General features: G+C 39.7%; 6 non-coding genes across 6 annotated transcripts; all 6 read left to right on the forward strand.

Moving 5' to 3' along the window:
• Positions 1-29: 29 nt before the first annotated feature.
• On the forward strand, positions 30-148 carry LOC140022250 (5S ribosomal RNA). Its single transcript, XR_011826232.1, has one exon. It is a non-coding gene; the product is annotated as a 5S ribosomal RNA (ribosomal RNA).
• A 417-nt stretch (positions 149-565) lies between these two features.
• On the forward strand, positions 566-684 carry LOC140023640 (5S ribosomal RNA). The gene has a single exon (XR_011827609.1). It is a non-coding gene; the product is annotated as a 5S ribosomal RNA (ribosomal RNA).
• A 417-nt stretch (positions 685-1,101) lies between these two features.
• On the forward strand, positions 1,102-1,220 carry LOC140023253 (5S ribosomal RNA). Its single transcript, XR_011827224.1, has one exon. It is a non-coding gene; the product is annotated as a 5S ribosomal RNA (ribosomal RNA).
• Positions 1,221-1,636: 416 nt separating this feature from the next.
• On the forward strand, positions 1,637-1,755 carry LOC140023400 (5S ribosomal RNA). Its single transcript, XR_011827369.1, has one exon. It is a non-coding gene; the product is annotated as a 5S ribosomal RNA (ribosomal RNA).
• Positions 1,756-2,171: 416 nt separating this feature from the next.
• Positions 2,172-2,290, forward strand: LOC140022251 (5S ribosomal RNA). Its single transcript, XR_011826233.1, has one exon. It is a non-coding gene; the product is annotated as a 5S ribosomal RNA (ribosomal RNA).
• A 417-nt stretch (positions 2,291-2,707) lies between these two features.
• Positions 2,708-2,826, forward strand: LOC140032446 (5S ribosomal RNA). Its single transcript, XR_011836372.1, has one exon. It is a non-coding gene; the product is annotated as a 5S ribosomal RNA (ribosomal RNA).
• The last annotated feature ends 15,928 nt before the right edge of the window (positions 2,827-18,754 follow it).

Here is an 18,754-nt window from a genome sequence, read left to right on the forward strand (position 1 = left end):
TTAAAAGAATAAAGCGAAAGGAATATGGCGGGTGCGATCATACCAGCACTAATGCACCGGATCCCATCAGAACTTCGAAATTAAGCGTGTTTGGGCGAGAGTAGTACTTGGATTGGTGACCCCCTGGGAAGTCCTCGTGTTGCACCCCTCTCTTTTTTGTTTCGAAATCCAAATTTCCTATTCGTTCTTTATCCTGTAGTAATTTAGCTCCGTCGGAACGATTGCTTAATATTTTGCTTCTTGTCGAAGCGTGAAGGAGGATCTGAAGGCGCGAGACAAATCAGGAACGGTACGGCTCGATCAAAGCCCGGATCGTCGCTCAAATTTGTCGGCGCAAATGTATCACCGCAAGCGTGAAGGATTGATTTCATGATAATTTAGAGTTGCGGGATGATGGAAAAAAACAGGGGGCAAATCAATAACAAAAAAAAAATATGAAAGCAAATAAATAAAAGGATAATAGGAAAATGCTTGAATTGACGCTTAAAATGAATTTCGGTCTAGAAAAGCCACACTGCTTCGCAGGACGGGGTAGTTTAAAAGAATAAAGCGAAAGGAACGTTGTGGGTGCGATCATACCAGCACTAATGCACCGTATCCCATCAGAACTCCGAAGTTAAGCGTGCTTGGGCGTGAGCAGTATTAGGATGGGTGACCCCCTGGGAATTCCTCTTGTTGCACCCTCTCTTTTTTGTTTCGAAATTCAAATTTTCTATTCGTTCTTTATCCTGTAGTAATTTAGGTCCTTCGGAACGATTTCTTTATATTTTGCTTCTTCTCGAAGCATGAAGGCGGATCTGAGGGCGCGAGACAAATCAGGAACGGTACGGCTCGATCAAAGCACGGATCGTCGCTCAAATTTATCGGCGCAAATGTATCAGCGCAAGCGTGAAGGATTGATTTCATGATAATTTAGAGTTGCGGGATGATGGAAAAAAACAGGGGGCAAATCAATAACAAAAAAAAAAATATGAAAGCAAATAAATAAAAGGATAATAGGAAAATGCTTGAATTGACGCTTAAAATGAATTTCGGTCTAGAAAAGCCACACTGCTTCGCAGGACGGGGTAGTTTAAAAGAATAAAGCGAAAGGAACATGGCGGGTGCGATCATACCAGCACTAATGCACCGGATCCCATCAGAACTCCGAAGTTAAGCATGCTTGGGCGAGAGTAGTGTTAGGATGGGTGACCCCCTGGGAATTCCTCTTGTTGCACCCCTCTCTTTTTTGTTTCGAAATTCAAATTTTCTATTCGTTCTTTATCCTGTAGTAATTTAGCTCCGTCGGAACGATTGCTTAATATTTTGCTTCTTGTCGAAGCGTGAAGGAGGATCTGAAGGCGCGAGACAAATCAGGAACGGTACGGCTCGATCAAAGCCCGGATCGTCGCTCAAATTTGTCGGCGCAAATGTATCAGCGCAAGCGTGAAGGATTGATTTCATGATAATGTAGAGTTGCGGGATGATGGAAAAAAACAGGGGGCAAATCAATAACAAAAAAAATTATGAAAGCAAATAAATAAAAGGATAATAGGAAAATGCTTGAATTGACGCTTAAAATGAATTTCGGTCTAGAAAAGCCACACTGCTTCGCAGGACGGGGTAGTTTAAAAGAATAAAGCGAAAGGAACGTTGTGGGTGCGATCATACCAGCACTAATGCACCGTATCCCATCAGAACTCCGAAGTTAAGCGTGCTTGGGCGTGAGCAGTATTAGGATGGGTGACCCCCTGGGAATTCCTCTTGTTGCACCCCTCTCTTTTTTGTTTTGAAATTCAAATTTTCTATTCGTTCTTTATCCTGTAGTAATTTAGGTCCTTCGGAACGATTTCTTTATATTTTGCTTATTCTCGAAGCATGAAGGCGGATCTGAAGGCGCGAGACAAATCAGGAACGGTACGGCTCGATCAAAGCCCGGATCGTCGCTCAAATTTATCGGCGCAAATGTATCAGCGCAAGCGTGAAGGATTGATTTCATGATAATGTAGAGTTGCGGGATGATGGAAAAAAACAGGGGGCAAATCAATAACAAAAAAAATTACGAAAGCAAATAAATAAAAGGATAATAGGAAAATGCTTGAATTGACGCTTAAAATGAATTTCGGTCTAGAAAAGCCACACTGTTTCGCAGGACGGGGTAGTTTAAAAGAATAAAGCGAAAGGAATATGGCGGGTGCGATCATACCAGCACTAATGCACCGGATCCCATCAGAACTTCGAAATTAAGCGTGTTTGGGCGAGAGTAGTACTTGGATTGGTGACCCCCTGGGAAGTCCTCGTGTTGCACCCCTCTCTTTTTTGTTTCGAAATCCAAATTTCCTATTCGTTCTTTATCCTGTAGTAATTTAGCTCCGTCGGAACGATTGCTTAATATTTTGCTTCTTGTCGAAGCGTGAAGGAGGATTTGAAGGCGCGAGACAAATCAGGAACGGTACGGCTCGATCAAAGCCCGGATCGTCGCTCAAATTTGTCGGCGCAAATGTATCAGCGCAAGCGTGAAGGATTGATTTGATGATAATTTAGAGTTGCGGGATGATGGAAAAAAACAAGGGGCAAATCAATAACAAAAAAAAAATATGAAAGCAAATAAATAAAAGGATAATAGGAAAACGCTTGAATTGACGCTTAAAATGAATTTCGGTCTAGAAAAGCCACACTGCTTCGCAGGACGGGGTAGTTTAAAAGAATAAAGCGAAAGGAACATGGCGGGTGCGATCATACCAGCACTAATGCACCGGATCCCATCAGAACTCCGAAGTTAAGCATGCTTGGGCGAGAGTAGTGCTAGGATGGGTGACCCCCTGGGAATTCCTCTTGTTGCACCCCTCTCTTTTTTGTTTCGAAATTCAAATTTTCTATTCGTTCTTTATCCTGTAGTAATTTAGGTCCTTCGGAACGATTGCTTTATATTTTGCTTCTTCTCGAAGCATGAAGGCGGATCTGAAGCGAGACAAATCAGGAACGGTACGGCTCGATCAAAGCCCGAATCGTCGCTCAAATTTGTCGGCGCAAATGTATCAGCGCTGTAGACACCAAATTTTTGGTGTTTTATTATTTATTTATTTATTTACTATTCGTTTTTATTTGTTCTATTTTTATTTGTATTTACTTTTAGTTTTAGTTATTTTATCCATTTTTAGCTAGAATTTCTCAAAGGGAAAAGAAAAGTGTTCAAAAAAATATGTTTTAGTTGTTTAGGATTTAGTTTCATTATTTAAAGGAAAAAGGAAAAATGGAAAATGAAAAGATGATGAATTGGAATTTGCACTTTCTTGTTTCTAGTTTATTTTTCATCCAATGTTAATTAAATTGTTTTTGTTATTTGTTTTTACTATTATCAATGTTAATTACTTTAAAAAAAAAAAAAAAAAAAAAAAAGGGAATACGCGATGGCAAGCTGCGTTTTTACGCAGCTTGCAAGTAAGGGCTCGGGCAGCCCTTGGCTGCAATTTTAGAGGAGACAATGGGAGTTTTAGGGTTGGGGTGGCCCCATATAAATAGAAGATGCAGCAGCAGCCGCAAGAGGAGAGAGGGCATCGAGCAAGAAGAAAAAAAAAGAAAAAACAAAGGAGGAGTTTTTCGGTGAGCAAGGGGGAGAGAGCATCGAGAGGCAAACAGAAAAACTGAGCGAGGGAGAGGGTAGTTGACGGCCGGGGAAGAGAGAAACACAAGCAAAAAAAAAAGAAAAACTGGCAAGGGGGCTACGAAGAGGGAGTGAGGGTTTGCGGCTGAAAATGAGGAGAGAAACACAGCTTTGAGGGGCGGCTAGGAGCGAGAAGGAGCTGGGGTTTTGATAGGGTTTGAGAGGAGAGAAAACAGAAAAAGCAAGCGAGAGAAAAACTGGAGTAGAACAAGACAGACTAAAAGAGGGAGAGAGCTGAGTTTCTGAGGAGATAACCGAAAGAAAGGTTCTGGAAACTGAGAACGAAACAGGGGATCATGAGGCAAGGGAGAAGGTAAATCGAAGGTTTCATTATCTCTTGAAGCTGTTCAAACGAAGTTTGTCCCTATTCCATTTCTCTGTTGGAGGATATCTTACACCAGTATAGGGACCACAACGCAAAGGTAAACTCTTTTTCCTTTAGCTAGGTAACAAGATGTATCCAGATCTTTGTTGTTCGTGTATCATGTCACTGAGAAGTCGGAAAAATGAATTCTTGTTGATTCATACTTCATCACTTGGTTCCCTTGCAGACGGTATGGGTAGTGGGTAGTGATTCACTTGCGTTTTGCTTATAAAGATGCTTCCTTTGCTTTTTCTGTTTGTTTGATGGGTTTTCGCTGGTGGTTGTGTCTAGAACTTATTCGATCTTCCTGAAAGCAAAGAACGGGCTGGACATTTTGGTACTTTGCTGCAAGTGAGCAATGTTTACATGGGCTGTTCCAAATAACCTTTCGGTCTTTGTGCTGATTCATGGAGTAGCAGTAGCGATTCATATAGAAGCATGGAACCCATGTCATTTTTGATGTCTGTCTAAAGAAATGTTCATCCCTAGAGTTAAAAAATAAAAAGTTGCTGGATTTGGTTCGTAAAAATTTGCATTTCTGTTTGTTAAAGTCCTGCTTGGGTTGATATGTGGCGTGCATTTTTTGCCGCGAGCTTCCCTCCTTGTATTTCCGTTGCATTTCAGCATTTATTCAGGCACGTTAGAGCTATGAACTAATAACAGAAATTGCATCAAAGTGAAAGGTTGTCGCAACTTCTTTGCTGTCTGTCTTCTCTGTGAACATGCACCAGATTTTAGCCGTTTCTTATTTTGCTATTGAGTATTGTATGGAAAGAGGACAGTGGAAATCTGGTGCTGGAATTTGTATGTTTGAATCTTAAGCATTTGAATAATGACTAGATAGTTGCTGAAAGATAAACACCCAAGCTCCCACGAGAATGATAATCATCCTTCGTTGCATTCTGCTATTTTCGCTGGCTATGCTCAGGTTCCCCTTGATAGTTTTGCTGTGTTTTTCTTGGTTAAGTTGCATTTGGGCATTCATTTTCTGGTTTGGGTCTGTCATCCTGAAAGGCTAGAGTTTGGGATTTCACAAGTATTCATGGAATTTGGATTACGTTGCCTTGCTGCATTTTTTAAATGTTTGAACCGAGAGGCTTATGTGAGCTGCGTCTCTTGCCGTTTCTTTTGCTGCTAAGCAACTCAGACTTCCAGCTCTAATTCTGCGGCAAACAAAGATGTAATGCTCGGCTGAGGATGATTAAGACTGGCTGAGTTTGCATAGTTAGATCTTAAATACTTGAATCATGTTGGAAAACTTGGCTGGAAATTGGACAGTTCAAGTGCCGAACCAGTTCCTGTGTGTTTGTTCTTTCCAGAAATTTGCTGCTTGCGTGGCCTTTTGCATGATTTTCTGATGTTTAAACATAAAGATCTTATGTTAGGAAGTGAGATGAATGTTCAATGACCGTGTGGTATTAGTGGTTTGAGATTTTGAATTTTTGTTTGTTCGAGATAATGAATCAAAGAGCAAAATGTGGCTGGAAGGTTGCAAAAGTTTAAGAAATGATTGAAGCTTTGTTGCAGAAACATGGCCTCGTAGCAATTCGTAGCATGCATGCAAAGACTTTTCCAAAATTGCAGTTTGACCCCTCAATCCTCTCTTTATTGTATTACGGCCCAACCAATTGGATAATCTCCTCAATTTGGTCCTTGATGATTTTAATTCTTGCAACTTCATTGCTTGTTTTGCTTCAATTAATTACCATGCTTTGTCAATTGCATTTAAGTTATGGCTTTAGGGACCTTATGACTAAGTGAGCCTTGTTTTGCCCATTTCTTTTAATTTTTCTTAAATAAAGTGGTGCCTTGACCTTTTTATTATTTTGGAGGGTAATTGAATAATTTCATTTCATTGGGGCGTCAATTCAAGGGAGGTACACTCTATCCCTCATTTGCACTACATTTGACCTTACGTGCTCCTACGTGTTATGTGAATATGCCTGTCTACTTCGCTTTCCTTACCTCCTTGCATGCATTTACTTGCTTTTACTTTTATTTAAGTTTTATGGGGTATGTGTACACCTCTTGGCTTGTAATAAATAGGGCTCGGAGAGCATCATGTCCATTTCCCCTTCCCCTTTATGCTTTTATGGGGTATGTGTACACCTCTTGGCTTGTAATAGATAGGGCTCGGAGAGCATCTGGTCCACTTCCCCTTCCCCTTGCTTGTTTGTTTTTGTTGCTACATGTTTAATTGCTTTATTAGGCTCTTGCATCTAGTCGAGCATGCTAAATGCTATGTGCTACGTGTTTACGAGCATTTTGGCATGTCTACTTGCTTTCATAACCATGAGTGAATGGAATGGATGAATGTACGTTTCCGCTAGTCCAACGCTAGTCGGAATTAATAGAATGGGCTAGTCCAACGCTAGACCCTTAGGGATTTCCCCTCATTAGCATATCATTTGCTTGTTCACCACATATCATGCATTTTTCTTAGTTTTATCATTTTGCATGCCCCTCGAACCCCTTTTCCCTCCATTTTAGGATTTTTGCACTTCATACTAGTCATAGGGTTCATTTGCCTGAAGAGTCCCCTTAAATATGGGATATAGACGAGTGTGGCTTTTTCTAAGCCTTAGCACGCTTGTATTTCCTCTATCAAAGGGCAAATTGAGTCACGATTTAGGTCTCCCCGTACCCAATATGCATGAATTCCCTAGGCTCATGCATTCTCAATCCACTCTATCATTACACTTTCACTTTTGTCTCATTTGAACACATGCACCCTTTTATCACTTTCACTTGCACACGAACACTTTTTTTATCTTCACTTGCACACGAACACTCTTATCTACACTCGCACACGAGTACTTTCACCCTCGTTTGCACACCGATATTTTCGCACTTTTCTTTAAGTTGCATACATGCATTTTTGCCCACTTGCACTTGGAGTATATATATATTTGCATTCAAAGACATTTGCACACCTCCACTTGTATCGTATTTTTATCAATCTTCTCACTTCACACAAACTCACACTTTCACATGGCATGCATTTCACTCATTTTTCACGTCATTTAGGTTTAGGTGTGACCTCTCCAAAAGGGTCATTATTGGGCTTCACAATTAATGTGATTGGCACCACTCAACCTTTGAAGAGAAATTTCCCCCAATCCCCCTAGGTCTAGGTTTTTGCATTCATATAGACATATCCAATACGCGATACATACCTTGGGTAGAAAAATTAGGAAAAATTGGTTAAGTCGCGCAACTAGCCTTGGCTAGGTCAAAGGGGTGCCTTGGATTCTATCCTTGCCTTCCCCTTTGTCAAACGTGACCCCCGAACCTTTTTCTTTGGCTTACGTGGACTAGGAGTCATTTTAAAAAGGGTTTTACTACTTTGTCTTTAAAAATCACTTTTTGGGTGACTTGGTACACCCCAAATCTATACCAAGTGGCGACTCCGTTTTCATATTTAAAAAACCCTTTTTAAAATTTCATTTGGCCAAATCGTCGCTTTCCAAAGTCCCATGGCCTTTTTACTTTTCATTTTGCACACGTTCACACCACACTTCACACACACATAACAATTCATTCGAAAAGTGGGGCGCGACAGTTGGCGACTCCACTGGGGAATTCCTAAGTGGGTCCGAGCATTTGACTTGGCCATTCGTTTCCTTTTTCTACCCTTTTTATGCATTGCATTTGGATATTAGGATTGCATTTTTGTTTTAGGGCCTTTTGCCTCGCGCGCGTATCAAACTTTTCCCTCACTTACGTATGTGTGATTGGTTGATTGGATGTATGTTTATTTAGTTATCTCGCGCTTGCATTGCATTTGGGAGGGGGCGTGTCACCTTTAGAGCCTCACGTTGGTTCTCAACCCCTTCCCTCAAAATAGGGGAGCACTTCATACGTGCACGTTTACTTGCTTTTATCCCATTTTATTTTGTTTTTCGTGGGCGTTTCCCACACCGCCTTGTAGGATTAGGATCGATTGCCTTGGGTAGGCGGCTGGTGTGCTCTGCGCCCATAGCGCTACCTAAGGGATCACTCGAGCCACCGATCAAAGGCCCTGGGAGTGATGACCCTTCGCCTTTAGGTCTGAAGGCTTGGGAGCCGAAGCTTTATCGAGTCTAGGCATTAATGAACCAAACCTCATGCATCCATGTTAGCATTTGCCTAGGGTAGAGTCAGCCTCACCCTTTTTAAGCACAATTAGGCACAAGGGAAGGGGTTCCACCCCTTTTATTGGCTTTTATCGTATTTCTTTTCTTAATTGCTCCCAATGTGTTATGTGTACTATCAACTGCACTAACCATTTCATTGTTTCCTTGGTTTGCATTCATGTGCCTTAGCAATAAGAGGCCTCTTTGGTACTCTTTTAGTGACTCACCCACTAGATAGCTCACATGTCTAAATTTCAGTCTTTGCACTTACTTTTCAGTAAATACATTTCATGTTTAGACCTTTTTCCCCCGTTGCATTATTTATATCCTTTAGGCCATGTTTGTCACATGTTTATATCGCTTTAATAAACTGGCATCATGCATAAACCCTAGAAAGGGAATGCCATTTAGGGGATCCCGTGTTAGGAATAAACCACCCCATGTCTCGGATATATAATCCAAATGAGACTTGCACGTTTACCTTTCTCGTACCGTCCGAAGGGGTAGTGCACAAGGTAAGGTAAAGATCCGATCATTTTCATGAAGCAATTTTTGGAATATGAGCATCTAATAATCACTTTTTGGCCATTTTATCAAAAATTGGTAAAAATCCCTTGCGTAAAAGGACAGTAATTTGAAGAAATTCACAAATGATTCCTTCTATTGAGACGATAAATAAATTGAGGCCAAAATTTGATTTTTAGAAGGTCATAGACTAATGCACCTCAATAATTTTGAAATAACCAATGGCTGGACAATTCAACCAATCCATTCTGCCAATTCATTCAACAAATCATCAATTCATTTGACCAATTTACCCTTTTTAGGGTCACCTGGTCGATTTTTGAATAAATCGCCTATTCATTTGACCAATTTATCCTTTTTAGGGTCATCTGATTGATTTTAAATAAATTGTCTTTTCATTTGACCAATTTACCCTTTTTGGGTGATTCGGTCGATTTTGAATAAATCGTCCATTCATTTGACCAATTTACCCTTTTAAGGGTCATTCGGCCGATTTTTGAATAAATCACTAATTCAATTTCATTCATTTGACCAATTTACCCATTTTTAGGGCAACCGAGCCGATTTTGAATAAATCAAGTTTCGTTCAATCTATTTGATCAATTTACCCTTCTTAGGGTGATCTGATTAATTTTGGATAAATTAAATTTCATTCAATTCATTTGACCTGTTTCCCTTTTTAGGGTAATCCGGTCGATTTTTTTAATCAATTGTCAATTTCATTTGACCAATTAGGATTTCAATGTCGAATTTCAAAATGGAAAACCTAGTCGATTTTGAGAAAAACATCCATTGCATCCAGCCATTTGATCAGTTGGAGTTTTGACCCGTGCTTCACTGAGAAAAGTTCCAATCTCTTCGATAGGAAGTTCGTCAAGGTCAAACCCGTGCGTTTTTGCAAATTCTTGTATCGATCAAAAGTGATCAATCCCTTCGGACGAGGTCCTCATTTTGACAAAGTGTCTCTCGTCACTCCAATTGACCAAATTTTTCAAAATTATTTTTCACTCAATGAGTTGATCAGATCCGTCAGGTATGGTATAGTGCCTACCCTAGAGGATTGCATTTTCATGCTAGGCCTACCCTTGGCACAAAAAGGGTTCCCCCATAGGACATGCATACCAATTTTATAGTCTTGATTACTAACTCTGGGTATTTTTCTTTTGTTTTCCCCCCTTCCCTGCATTCATAAAAATACTTCAATAAAGGGAAAATATTTTTCTATATCTGATGGCACTTTCGATCTAATAAAGTGTCAAAACTGCAAGTGTTATTTGATTCTTGGGCAGATCCTACAACGAAAACATAAATGATTTATCTGGAAGCTCTACGCTAAAGCCTCTGAGAGATGTTGTAATTGTTTTCCAAAGGAAGATTTTGTATATTTGATTTGTTAATACATTTTGTTCCCAAAAGAAAAGAGACAAAAAGTGTATATGTGGAGCTCTTTACAAGTCTCTCTCTTCTCATTTGTACCATAATTGAATGAGAAATTTTGTTTCAAACTTTTTCAGCAATAAAATTTTTGGACAATTATTGTTTTGTGTATATTTATGTACATTTCATTCTTTATTCTTACTCATTGGAGATTTCATGATGAATTTTGACAAATAAGACCAAATTAAGATTTTTCAACCTCCAACCTGAAAATTCACAAGTGTATGCTTTCAAAAATCCTTGTGTACACTAGATTGCTGATCCGAGTTATACAATAAGAGTGGTCAGAAAGGAAAAGGATGAGCGATCACTCAAAAGGCCCAATGAGATATCTTTCAACCCAAAAAAAAAAAAAAAAAAAAAAAAAAAAAAAACCAGTCACAGTGATTGATAAATTGCAAATTGGGGCAACTTTTGCTTGGAAATGTCCGCGGTGTTTAATCCAATTCAATCACATCTAAGTGAAAGCAAAAATGTGCATTATTCTTGTTTGTTTTGAAAATTTGGAATGATACTTCGAGCATTCTTTTCTCTACCTATACAGATTTTATCATTTGCTCTCCCATTTGAGCCTTTAAAAGAATAATTTCGTTCCAACTAAACGCCTTGATGATCACTATCCTTCATTAGAAAGTTTTCAAATATCAAAAAGAGGAATGGATTGTCAATGAGCATTTCGTTACTCTGGTTGTCATGAAGTGTAAGAATGATACTTTGGCCATCGCTTCTACCATCCAAACACTATTTATCCCTTGCATCCTCATTTGAGCCAAAATTGGAGGTTCTTTTCAAAGCATCTATGATCGCACCCCACATTGGGGAAGAGAAGAAAAGAGAAAAAGAGAAAAGAGAAAAGCAAAAATGCTAAAAGAAAAGAAAAGAGGGAATCACAAACTGGAGAAATTTGAATCTATCTGGGTTTCAATTTTTGAAAAAAGAAAAGGAAGAGATTTGTCCGCGTGGATCGCCTATATTTCACAAATATGGATGAATAAGGGTCTTCCTCAGTCAGTTAATTCAGATACACGCAAAAAATTTCCCATTAATGAAAGTTTCCTTTCAGAGTTATTGTAAGGAACAGAATACAAGTCAGGCCCTCTTCTTTTCCAATCAAACGTTCTATCCCTAGTTATCCCCTTTGAGCCTTCAGAGTAAAATACTTCATTTGGCAACCCCTGAGAATCGCAAACCCCACACTGGGGTAAGTTTGAGTTGAAAAAGGAAAATTTCAAGAAGTGAAAGAGTGAAAAGCCACAAAATCAAAAGGCAAAGGAAGAAAAGAGAACCTCAGTTCAAAAATAAACTGGGGCAAATTTTGTGAAAGTTCAAAAGAATGGCAAAAGGCCGAAAAATCAAAAGGGAAAAGAAAATGAAAGTAAAAAGCCTCAAGTGAGTATAAATTAGGGCAAATTCTGATTTAACCCTAAAGTAGGGTTGGCACAACAATGCGGTCTCAGATTACCTAAAACAGCTTTTGAAATCCGCTTTCAAGTCTTAACTTTTCTAAGCACCCCACCTGACCCCATTACGAAAGCCGAAAGCCCTGACTTCTGTTCTTTGCAATGGCCCAGTCAAGAAAATTTCTGATGCCGAAAAATTTTAGCTGTATTTCTGAATTGCCTGGGTATGAGGTTGACACTGCTCTTCATGTGAAACTCCGCGAGGGCACTTTTGAGAAAAGGGAAAGAAAAAGGAAAAAGAGAGCGAATGCAAAAGAAAAATGCAAAAGATTTGATGAGAAAAATGCAAACAAAGTTTGAGATCTTTTAAGTTCAGAATAGGGGCAATTTTGGGAAAAGAGCGATCTTCAGTGCAATGTCCTTGAAAATCTTATTTCTTTAACTATCGTTTCCAAGCTACATTATAAGCTAATAAAGTCCATCGTTGATTTATTCATTCATGACAATCCAAAGTGAGGAATATGCTCATAAAAATCCATCATAAGGGTATAACCAGATTTCATATCATTTCTACCCAAAATTTTGCAAGCCCATGAAGCTTATACGTTGACTAAGTTTTCTTAAGAAATAAGGGTGACAAACTCTTTGCTTTCACTAAGATGTGATGTTGAATGGATTACATTTTTGAGCACAAGAGCCAGATAAATCTTAGCCTCTCATTTCCCTTAACCACCGCAAAATCAAAAATAAAGTCACTTGATTGGTCCTGAAAGACGAGCCAACTGGAAAGGGTCACCCACTACCCAAAGCACCGATGCTAAAAGTGAGGAAGAAATCTTCTTGAATTTGGTGTTATCTTGGAAATATTCATCATGAATTTTGCTATATGAGTTTAAGCAAGACATTTCAATTTTCTTCACATGCTATGCTTACTTTGTTCAAACAAATGGAGCGTCATCCAAGCAAAATTTTTGAAGTCAAGTGGGCCCATACTGGGGCAAATTTTTGTTTATGAGATTTCACAAAATAAGCCCACACAGGGGCAAATATTTGTGTAATCCAATTGAGGATTTCGTCCAAGAATCAAATAATGTATTTTTCAAGTCAATCACGCTGCCCTTTTCATGAAAATTTGAAGTGCAAGCCCCTTGTGCAGGTATTCATAGTCGAAATCGACGAAAGAGCTTCTGAGTTGTGGAAGGGCGATGCCGAAGAAAGAGAAGAAAGAAGGGAAAGAGAAGGCCCTACACTGGGGCAAATTATTTTTGAAAAAAATTCTCTCGAAAAATCAGAAAATTCAAAAGTCAAAAATCAAAAATCAAAATTCAAGTTTTTGTTACTTGGAAAATCAAATTTCTTGATTCCTGACAAATCAAATTCAAGTTCTTGACCAATTGGATGGTAGGACTGGGTCTTATCCCGCTGACCATTCACTTTATTACGTTGGGCCTGGATTTAGTGCCGCCAACATCACTTTATCACGTTGGGCCTGGATTTCGTGCCGCCAACATCATGTTATCACGTTGGGCTTGGTTTTCGTGCCACCAACTTCACAAAGATCACGTTGGGCCTGAGTTTCGTGCCGCCAACATCACATCACCAAGTTGGGCCTGGATTTTGTGCCGCCAACATTTCAAACATCAAGTTGGGCCTGGATTTCGTGCCGCCAACAGGTCAAATCTCAAGTTGGGCCTGGATTTCGTGCCGCCAACATCACTTTATCACGTTGGGCTTGGTTTTCGTGCCACCAACTTCACTTTATCACGTTGGGCTTGGTTTTCGTGCCACCAACTTTACTTTATCACGTTGGGCTTGGTTTTCGTGCCACCAACTTTACTTTATCACGTTGGGCCTGGACTTGGTGCCGCCAACATCACTTTATCACGTTGGGCCTGGACTAGGTGCCGCCAACATCACAAATGTCACGTTGGGCTTGGTTTTCGTGCCACCAGCTTCACATCACCATGTTGGGCCTGGACTTTGTGCCGCCAACTTCACAAAATCACGTTGGGCCTGGATTTAGTGCCACCAACTTCACAAAATCACGTTGGGCCTGGACTTTGTGCCGCCAACTTCACAAAATCACGTTGGGCCTGGACTTTGTGCCGCCAACATCCCGAATGTCACGTTGGGCCTGAGTTTCGTGCCGCCAACAGTTCAAATGTCACGTTGGGCCTGAGTCTCGTGCCGCCAACAGGTCAAATGTCACGTTGGGCCTGGATTTTGTGCCGCCAACATTCCAAAGATCCCGTGGGTCTATCCCAATTTTACATTTCTGTCCGGGTCTATCTCGTGGGTCTATCCCAATTTTACGTTTCTGTCCGGGTCTATCCCGTGGGTCTATCCCAAATTTAAATTTCTGTTCTGGTCTATCCCATTTTTTACATTCATGTTCGGGTCAGTCCCATTTTTTTTAGAATTCTTGTTCGTTGGAATCATTTTGCAGCCGAATAACACAGGTAAGTATTTAGTGTCTACTTCTTTGTCTCAAGTTTTTTCAAAACTCAGACAAAGAGGGGCAAACTGTAGACACCAAATTTTTGGTGTTTTATTATTTATTTATTTATTTACTATTCATTTTTATTTGTTCTATTTTTATTTGTATTTACTTTTAGTTTTAGTTATTTTATCCATTTTTAGCTAGAATTTCTCAAAGGGAAAAGAAAAGTGTTCAAAAAAATATGTTTTAGTTGTTTAGGATTTAGTTTCATTATTTAAAGGAAAAAGGAAAAATGGAAAATGAAAAGATGATGAATTGGAATTTGCACTTTCTTGTTTCTAGTTTATTTTTCATCCAATGTTAATTAAATTGTTTTTGTTATTTGTTTTTACTATTATCAATGTTAATTACTTTAAAAAAAAAAAAAAAAAAAAAAAGGGAATACGCGATGGCAAGCTGCGTTTTTACGCAGCTTGCAAGTAAGGGCTCGGGCAGCCCTTGGCTGCAATTTTAGAGGAGACAATGGGAGTTTTAGGGTTGGGGTGGCCCCATATAAATAGAAGATGCAGCAGCAGCCGCAAGAGGAGAGAGGGCATCGAGCAAGAAGAAAAAAAAAGAAAAAACAAAGGAGGAGTTTTTCGGTGAGCAAGGGGGAGAGAGCATCGAGAGGCAAACAGAAAAACTGAGCGAGGGAGAGGGTAGTTGACGGCCGGGGAAGAGAGAAACACAAGCAAAAAAAAAAGAAAAACTGGCAAGGGGGCTACGAAGAGGGAGTGAGGGTTTGCGGCTGAAAATGAGGAGAGAAACACAGCTTTGAGGGGCGGCTAGGAGCGAGAAGGAGCTGGGGTTTTGATAGGGTTTGAGAGGAGAGAAAACAGAAAAAGCAAGCGAGAGAAAAACTGGAGTAGAACAAGACAGACTAAAAGAGGGAGAGAGCTGAGTTTCTGAGGAGATAACCGAAAGAAAGGTTCTGGAAACTGAGAACGAAACAGGGGATCATGAGGCAAGGGAGAAGGTAAATCGAAGGTTTCATTATCTCTTGAAGCTGTTCAAACGAAGTTTGTCCCTATTCCATTTCTCTGTTGGAGGATATCTTACACCAGTATAGGGACCACAACGCAAAGGTAAACTCTTTTTCCTTTAGCTAGGTAACAAGATGTATCCAGATCTTTGTTGTTCGTGTATCATGTCACTGAGAAGTCGGAAAAATGAATTCTTGTTGATTCATACTTCATCACTTGGTTCCCTTGCAGACGGTATGGGTAGTGGGTAGTGATTCACTTGCGTTTTGCTTATAAAGATGCTTCCTTTCTTTTTCTGTTTGTTTGATGGGTTTTCGCTGGTGGTTGTGTCTAGAACTTATTCGATCTTCCTGAAAGCAAAGAACGGGCTGGACATTTTGGTACTTTGCTGCAAGTGAGCAATGTTTACATGGGCTGTTCCAAATAACCTTTCGGTCTTTGTGCTGATTCATGGAGTAGCAGTAGCGATTCATATAGAAGCATGGAACCCATGTCATTTTTGATGTCTGTCTAAAGAAATGTTCATCCCTAGAGTTAAAAAATAAAAAGTTGCTGGATTTGGTTCGTAAAAATTTGCATTTCTGTTTGTTAAAGTCCTGCTTGGGTTGATATGTGGCGTGCATTTTTTGCCGCGAGCTTCCCTCCTTGTATTTCCGTTGCATTTCAGCATTTATTCAGGCACGTTAGAGCTATGAACTAATAACAGAAATTGCATCAAAGTGAAAGGTTGTCGCAACTTCTTTGCTGTCTGTCTTCTCTGTGAACATGCACCAGATTTTAGCCGTTTCTTATTTTGCTATTGAGTATTGTATGGAAAGAGGACAGTGGAAATCTGGTGCTGGAATTTGTATGTTTGAATCTTAAGCATTTGAATAATGACTAGATAGTTGCTGAAAGATAAACACCCAAGCTCCCACGAGAATGATAATCATCCTTCGTTGCATTCTGCTATTTTCGCTGGCTATGCTCAGGTTCCCCTTGATAGTTTTGCTGTGTTTTTCTTGGTTAAGTTGCATTTGGGCATTCATTTTCTGGTTTGGGTCTGTCATCCTGAAAGGCTAGAGTTTGGGATTTCACAAGTATTCATGGAATTTGGATTACGTTGCCTTGCTGCATTTTTTAAATGTTTGAACCGAGAGGCTTATGTGAGCTGCGTCTCTTGCCGTTTCTTTTGCTGCTAAGCAACTCAGACTTCCAGCTCTAATTCTGCGGCAAACAAAGATGTAATGCTCGGCTGAGGATGATTAAGACTGGCTGAGTTTGCATAGTTAGATCTTAAATACTTGAATCATGTTGGAAAACTTGGCTGGAAATTGGACAGTTCAAGTGCCGAACCAGTTCCTGTGTGTTTGTTCTTTCCAGAAATTTGCTGCTTGCGTGGCCTTTTGCATGATTTTCTGATGTTTAAACATAAAGATCTTATGTTAGGAAGTGAGATGAATGTTCAATGACCGTGTGGTATTAGTGGTTTGAGATTTTGAATTTTTGTTTGTTCGAGATAATGAATCAAAGAGCAAAATGTGGCTGGAAGGTTGCAAAAGTTTAAGAAATGATTGAAGCTTTGTTGCAGAAACATGGCCTCGTAGCAATTCGTAGCATGCATGCAAAGACTTTTCCAAAATTGCAGTTTGACCCCTCAATCCTCTCTTTATTGTATTACGGCCCAACCAATTGGATAATCTCCTCAATTTGGTCCTTGATGATTTTAATTCTTGCAACTTCATTGCTTGTTTTGCTTCAATTAATTACCATGCTTTGTCAATTGCATTTAAGTTATGGCTTTAGGGACCTTATGACTAAGTGAGCCTTGTTTTGCCCATTTCTTTTAATTTTTCTTAAATAAAGTGGTGCCTTGACCTTTTTATTATTTTGGAGGGTAATTGAATAATTTCATTTCATTGGGGCGTCAATTCAAGGGAGGTACACTCTATCCCTCATTTGCACTACATTTGACCTTACGTGCTCCTACGTGTTATGTGAATATGCCTGTCTACTTCGCTTTCCTTACCTCCTTGCATGCATTTACTTGCTTTTACTTTTATTTAAGTTTTATGGGGTATGTGTACACCTCTTGGCTTGTAATAAATAGGGCTCGGAGAGCATCATGTCCATTTCCCCTTCCCCTTTATGCTTTTATGGGGTATGTGTACACCTCTTGGCTTGTAATAGATAGGGCTCGGAGAGCATCTGGTCCACTTCCCCTTCCCCTTGCTTGTTTGTTTTTGTTGCTACATGTTTAATTGCTTTATTAGGCTCTTGCATCTAGTCGAGCATGCTAAATGCTATGTGCTACGTGTTTACGAGCATTTTGGCATGTCTACTTGCTTTCATAACCATGAGTGAATGGAATGGATGAATGTACGTTTCCGCTAGTCCAACGCTAGTCGGAATTAATAGAATGGGCTAGTCCAACGCTAGACCCTTAGGGATTTCCCCTCATTAGCATATCATTTGCTTGTTCACCACATATCATGCATTTTTCTTAGTTTTATCATTTTGCATGCCCCTCGAACCCCTTTTCCCTCCATTTTAGGATTTTTGCACTTCATACTAGTCATAGGGTTCATTTGCCTGAAGAGTCCCCTTAAATATGGGATATAGACGAGTGTGGCTTTTTCTAAGCCTTAGCACGCTTGTATTTCCTCTATCAAAGGGCAAATTGAGTCACGATTTAGGTCTCCCCGTACCCAATATGCATGAATTCCCTAGGCTCATGCATTCTCAATCCACTCTATCATTACACTTTCACTTTTGTCTCATTTGAACACATGCACCCTTTTATCACTTTCACTTGCACACGAACACTTTTTTTATCTTCACTTGCACACGAACACTCTTATCTACACTCGCACACGAGTACTTTCACCCTCGTTTGCACACCGATATTTTCGCACTTTTCTTTAAGTTGCATACATGCATTTTTGCCCACTTGCACTTGGAGTATATATATATTTGCATTCAAAGACATTTGCACACCTCCACTTGTATCGTATTTTTATCAATCTTCTCACTTCACACAAACTCACACTTTCACATGGCATGCATTTCACTCATTTTTCACGTCATTTAGGTTTAGGTGTGACCTCTCCAAAAGGGTCATTATTGGGCTTCACAATTAATGTGATTGGCACCACTCAACCTTTGAAGAGAAATTTCCCCCAATCCCCCAAGGTCTGGGTTTTTGCATTCATATAGACATATCCAATACGCGATACATACCTTGGGTAGAAAAATTAGGAAAAATTGGTTAAGTCGCGCAACTAGCCTTGGCTAGGTCAAAGGGGTGCCTTGGATTCTATCCTTGCCTTCCCCTTTGTCAAACGTGACCCCCGAACCTTTTTCTTTGGCTTACGTGGACTAGGAGTCATTTTAAAAAGGGTTTTACTACTTTGTCTTTAAAAATCACTTTTTGGGTGACTTGGTACACCCCAAATCTATACCAAGTGGCGACTCCGTTTTCATATTTAAAAAACCCTTTTTAAAATTTCATTTGGCCAAATCGTCGCTTTCCAAAGTCCCATGGCCTTTTTACTTTTCATTTTGCACACGTTCACACCACACTTCACACACACATAACAATTCATTCGAAAAGTGGGGCGCGACAAGCGCAAGCGTGAAGGATTGATTTCATGATAATTTAGAGTTGCGGGATGATGGAAAAAAACAGGGGGCAAATCAATATAAAAAAAATTATGAAAGCAAATAAATAAAAGGATAATAGGAAAATGCTTGAATTGACGCTTAAAATGAATTTCGGTCTAGAAAAGCCACACTGCTTCGCAGGACGGGGTAGTTTAAAAGAATAAAG

This window comes from Coffea arabica, chromosome 11e (assembly GCF_036785885.1).
Source record: "Coffea arabica cultivar ET-39 chromosome 11e, Coffea Arabica ET-39 HiFi, whole genome shotgun sequence".
NCBI classification, from domain to species: domain Eukaryota; kingdom Viridiplantae; phylum Streptophyta; class Magnoliopsida; order Gentianales; family Rubiaceae; genus Coffea; species Coffea arabica.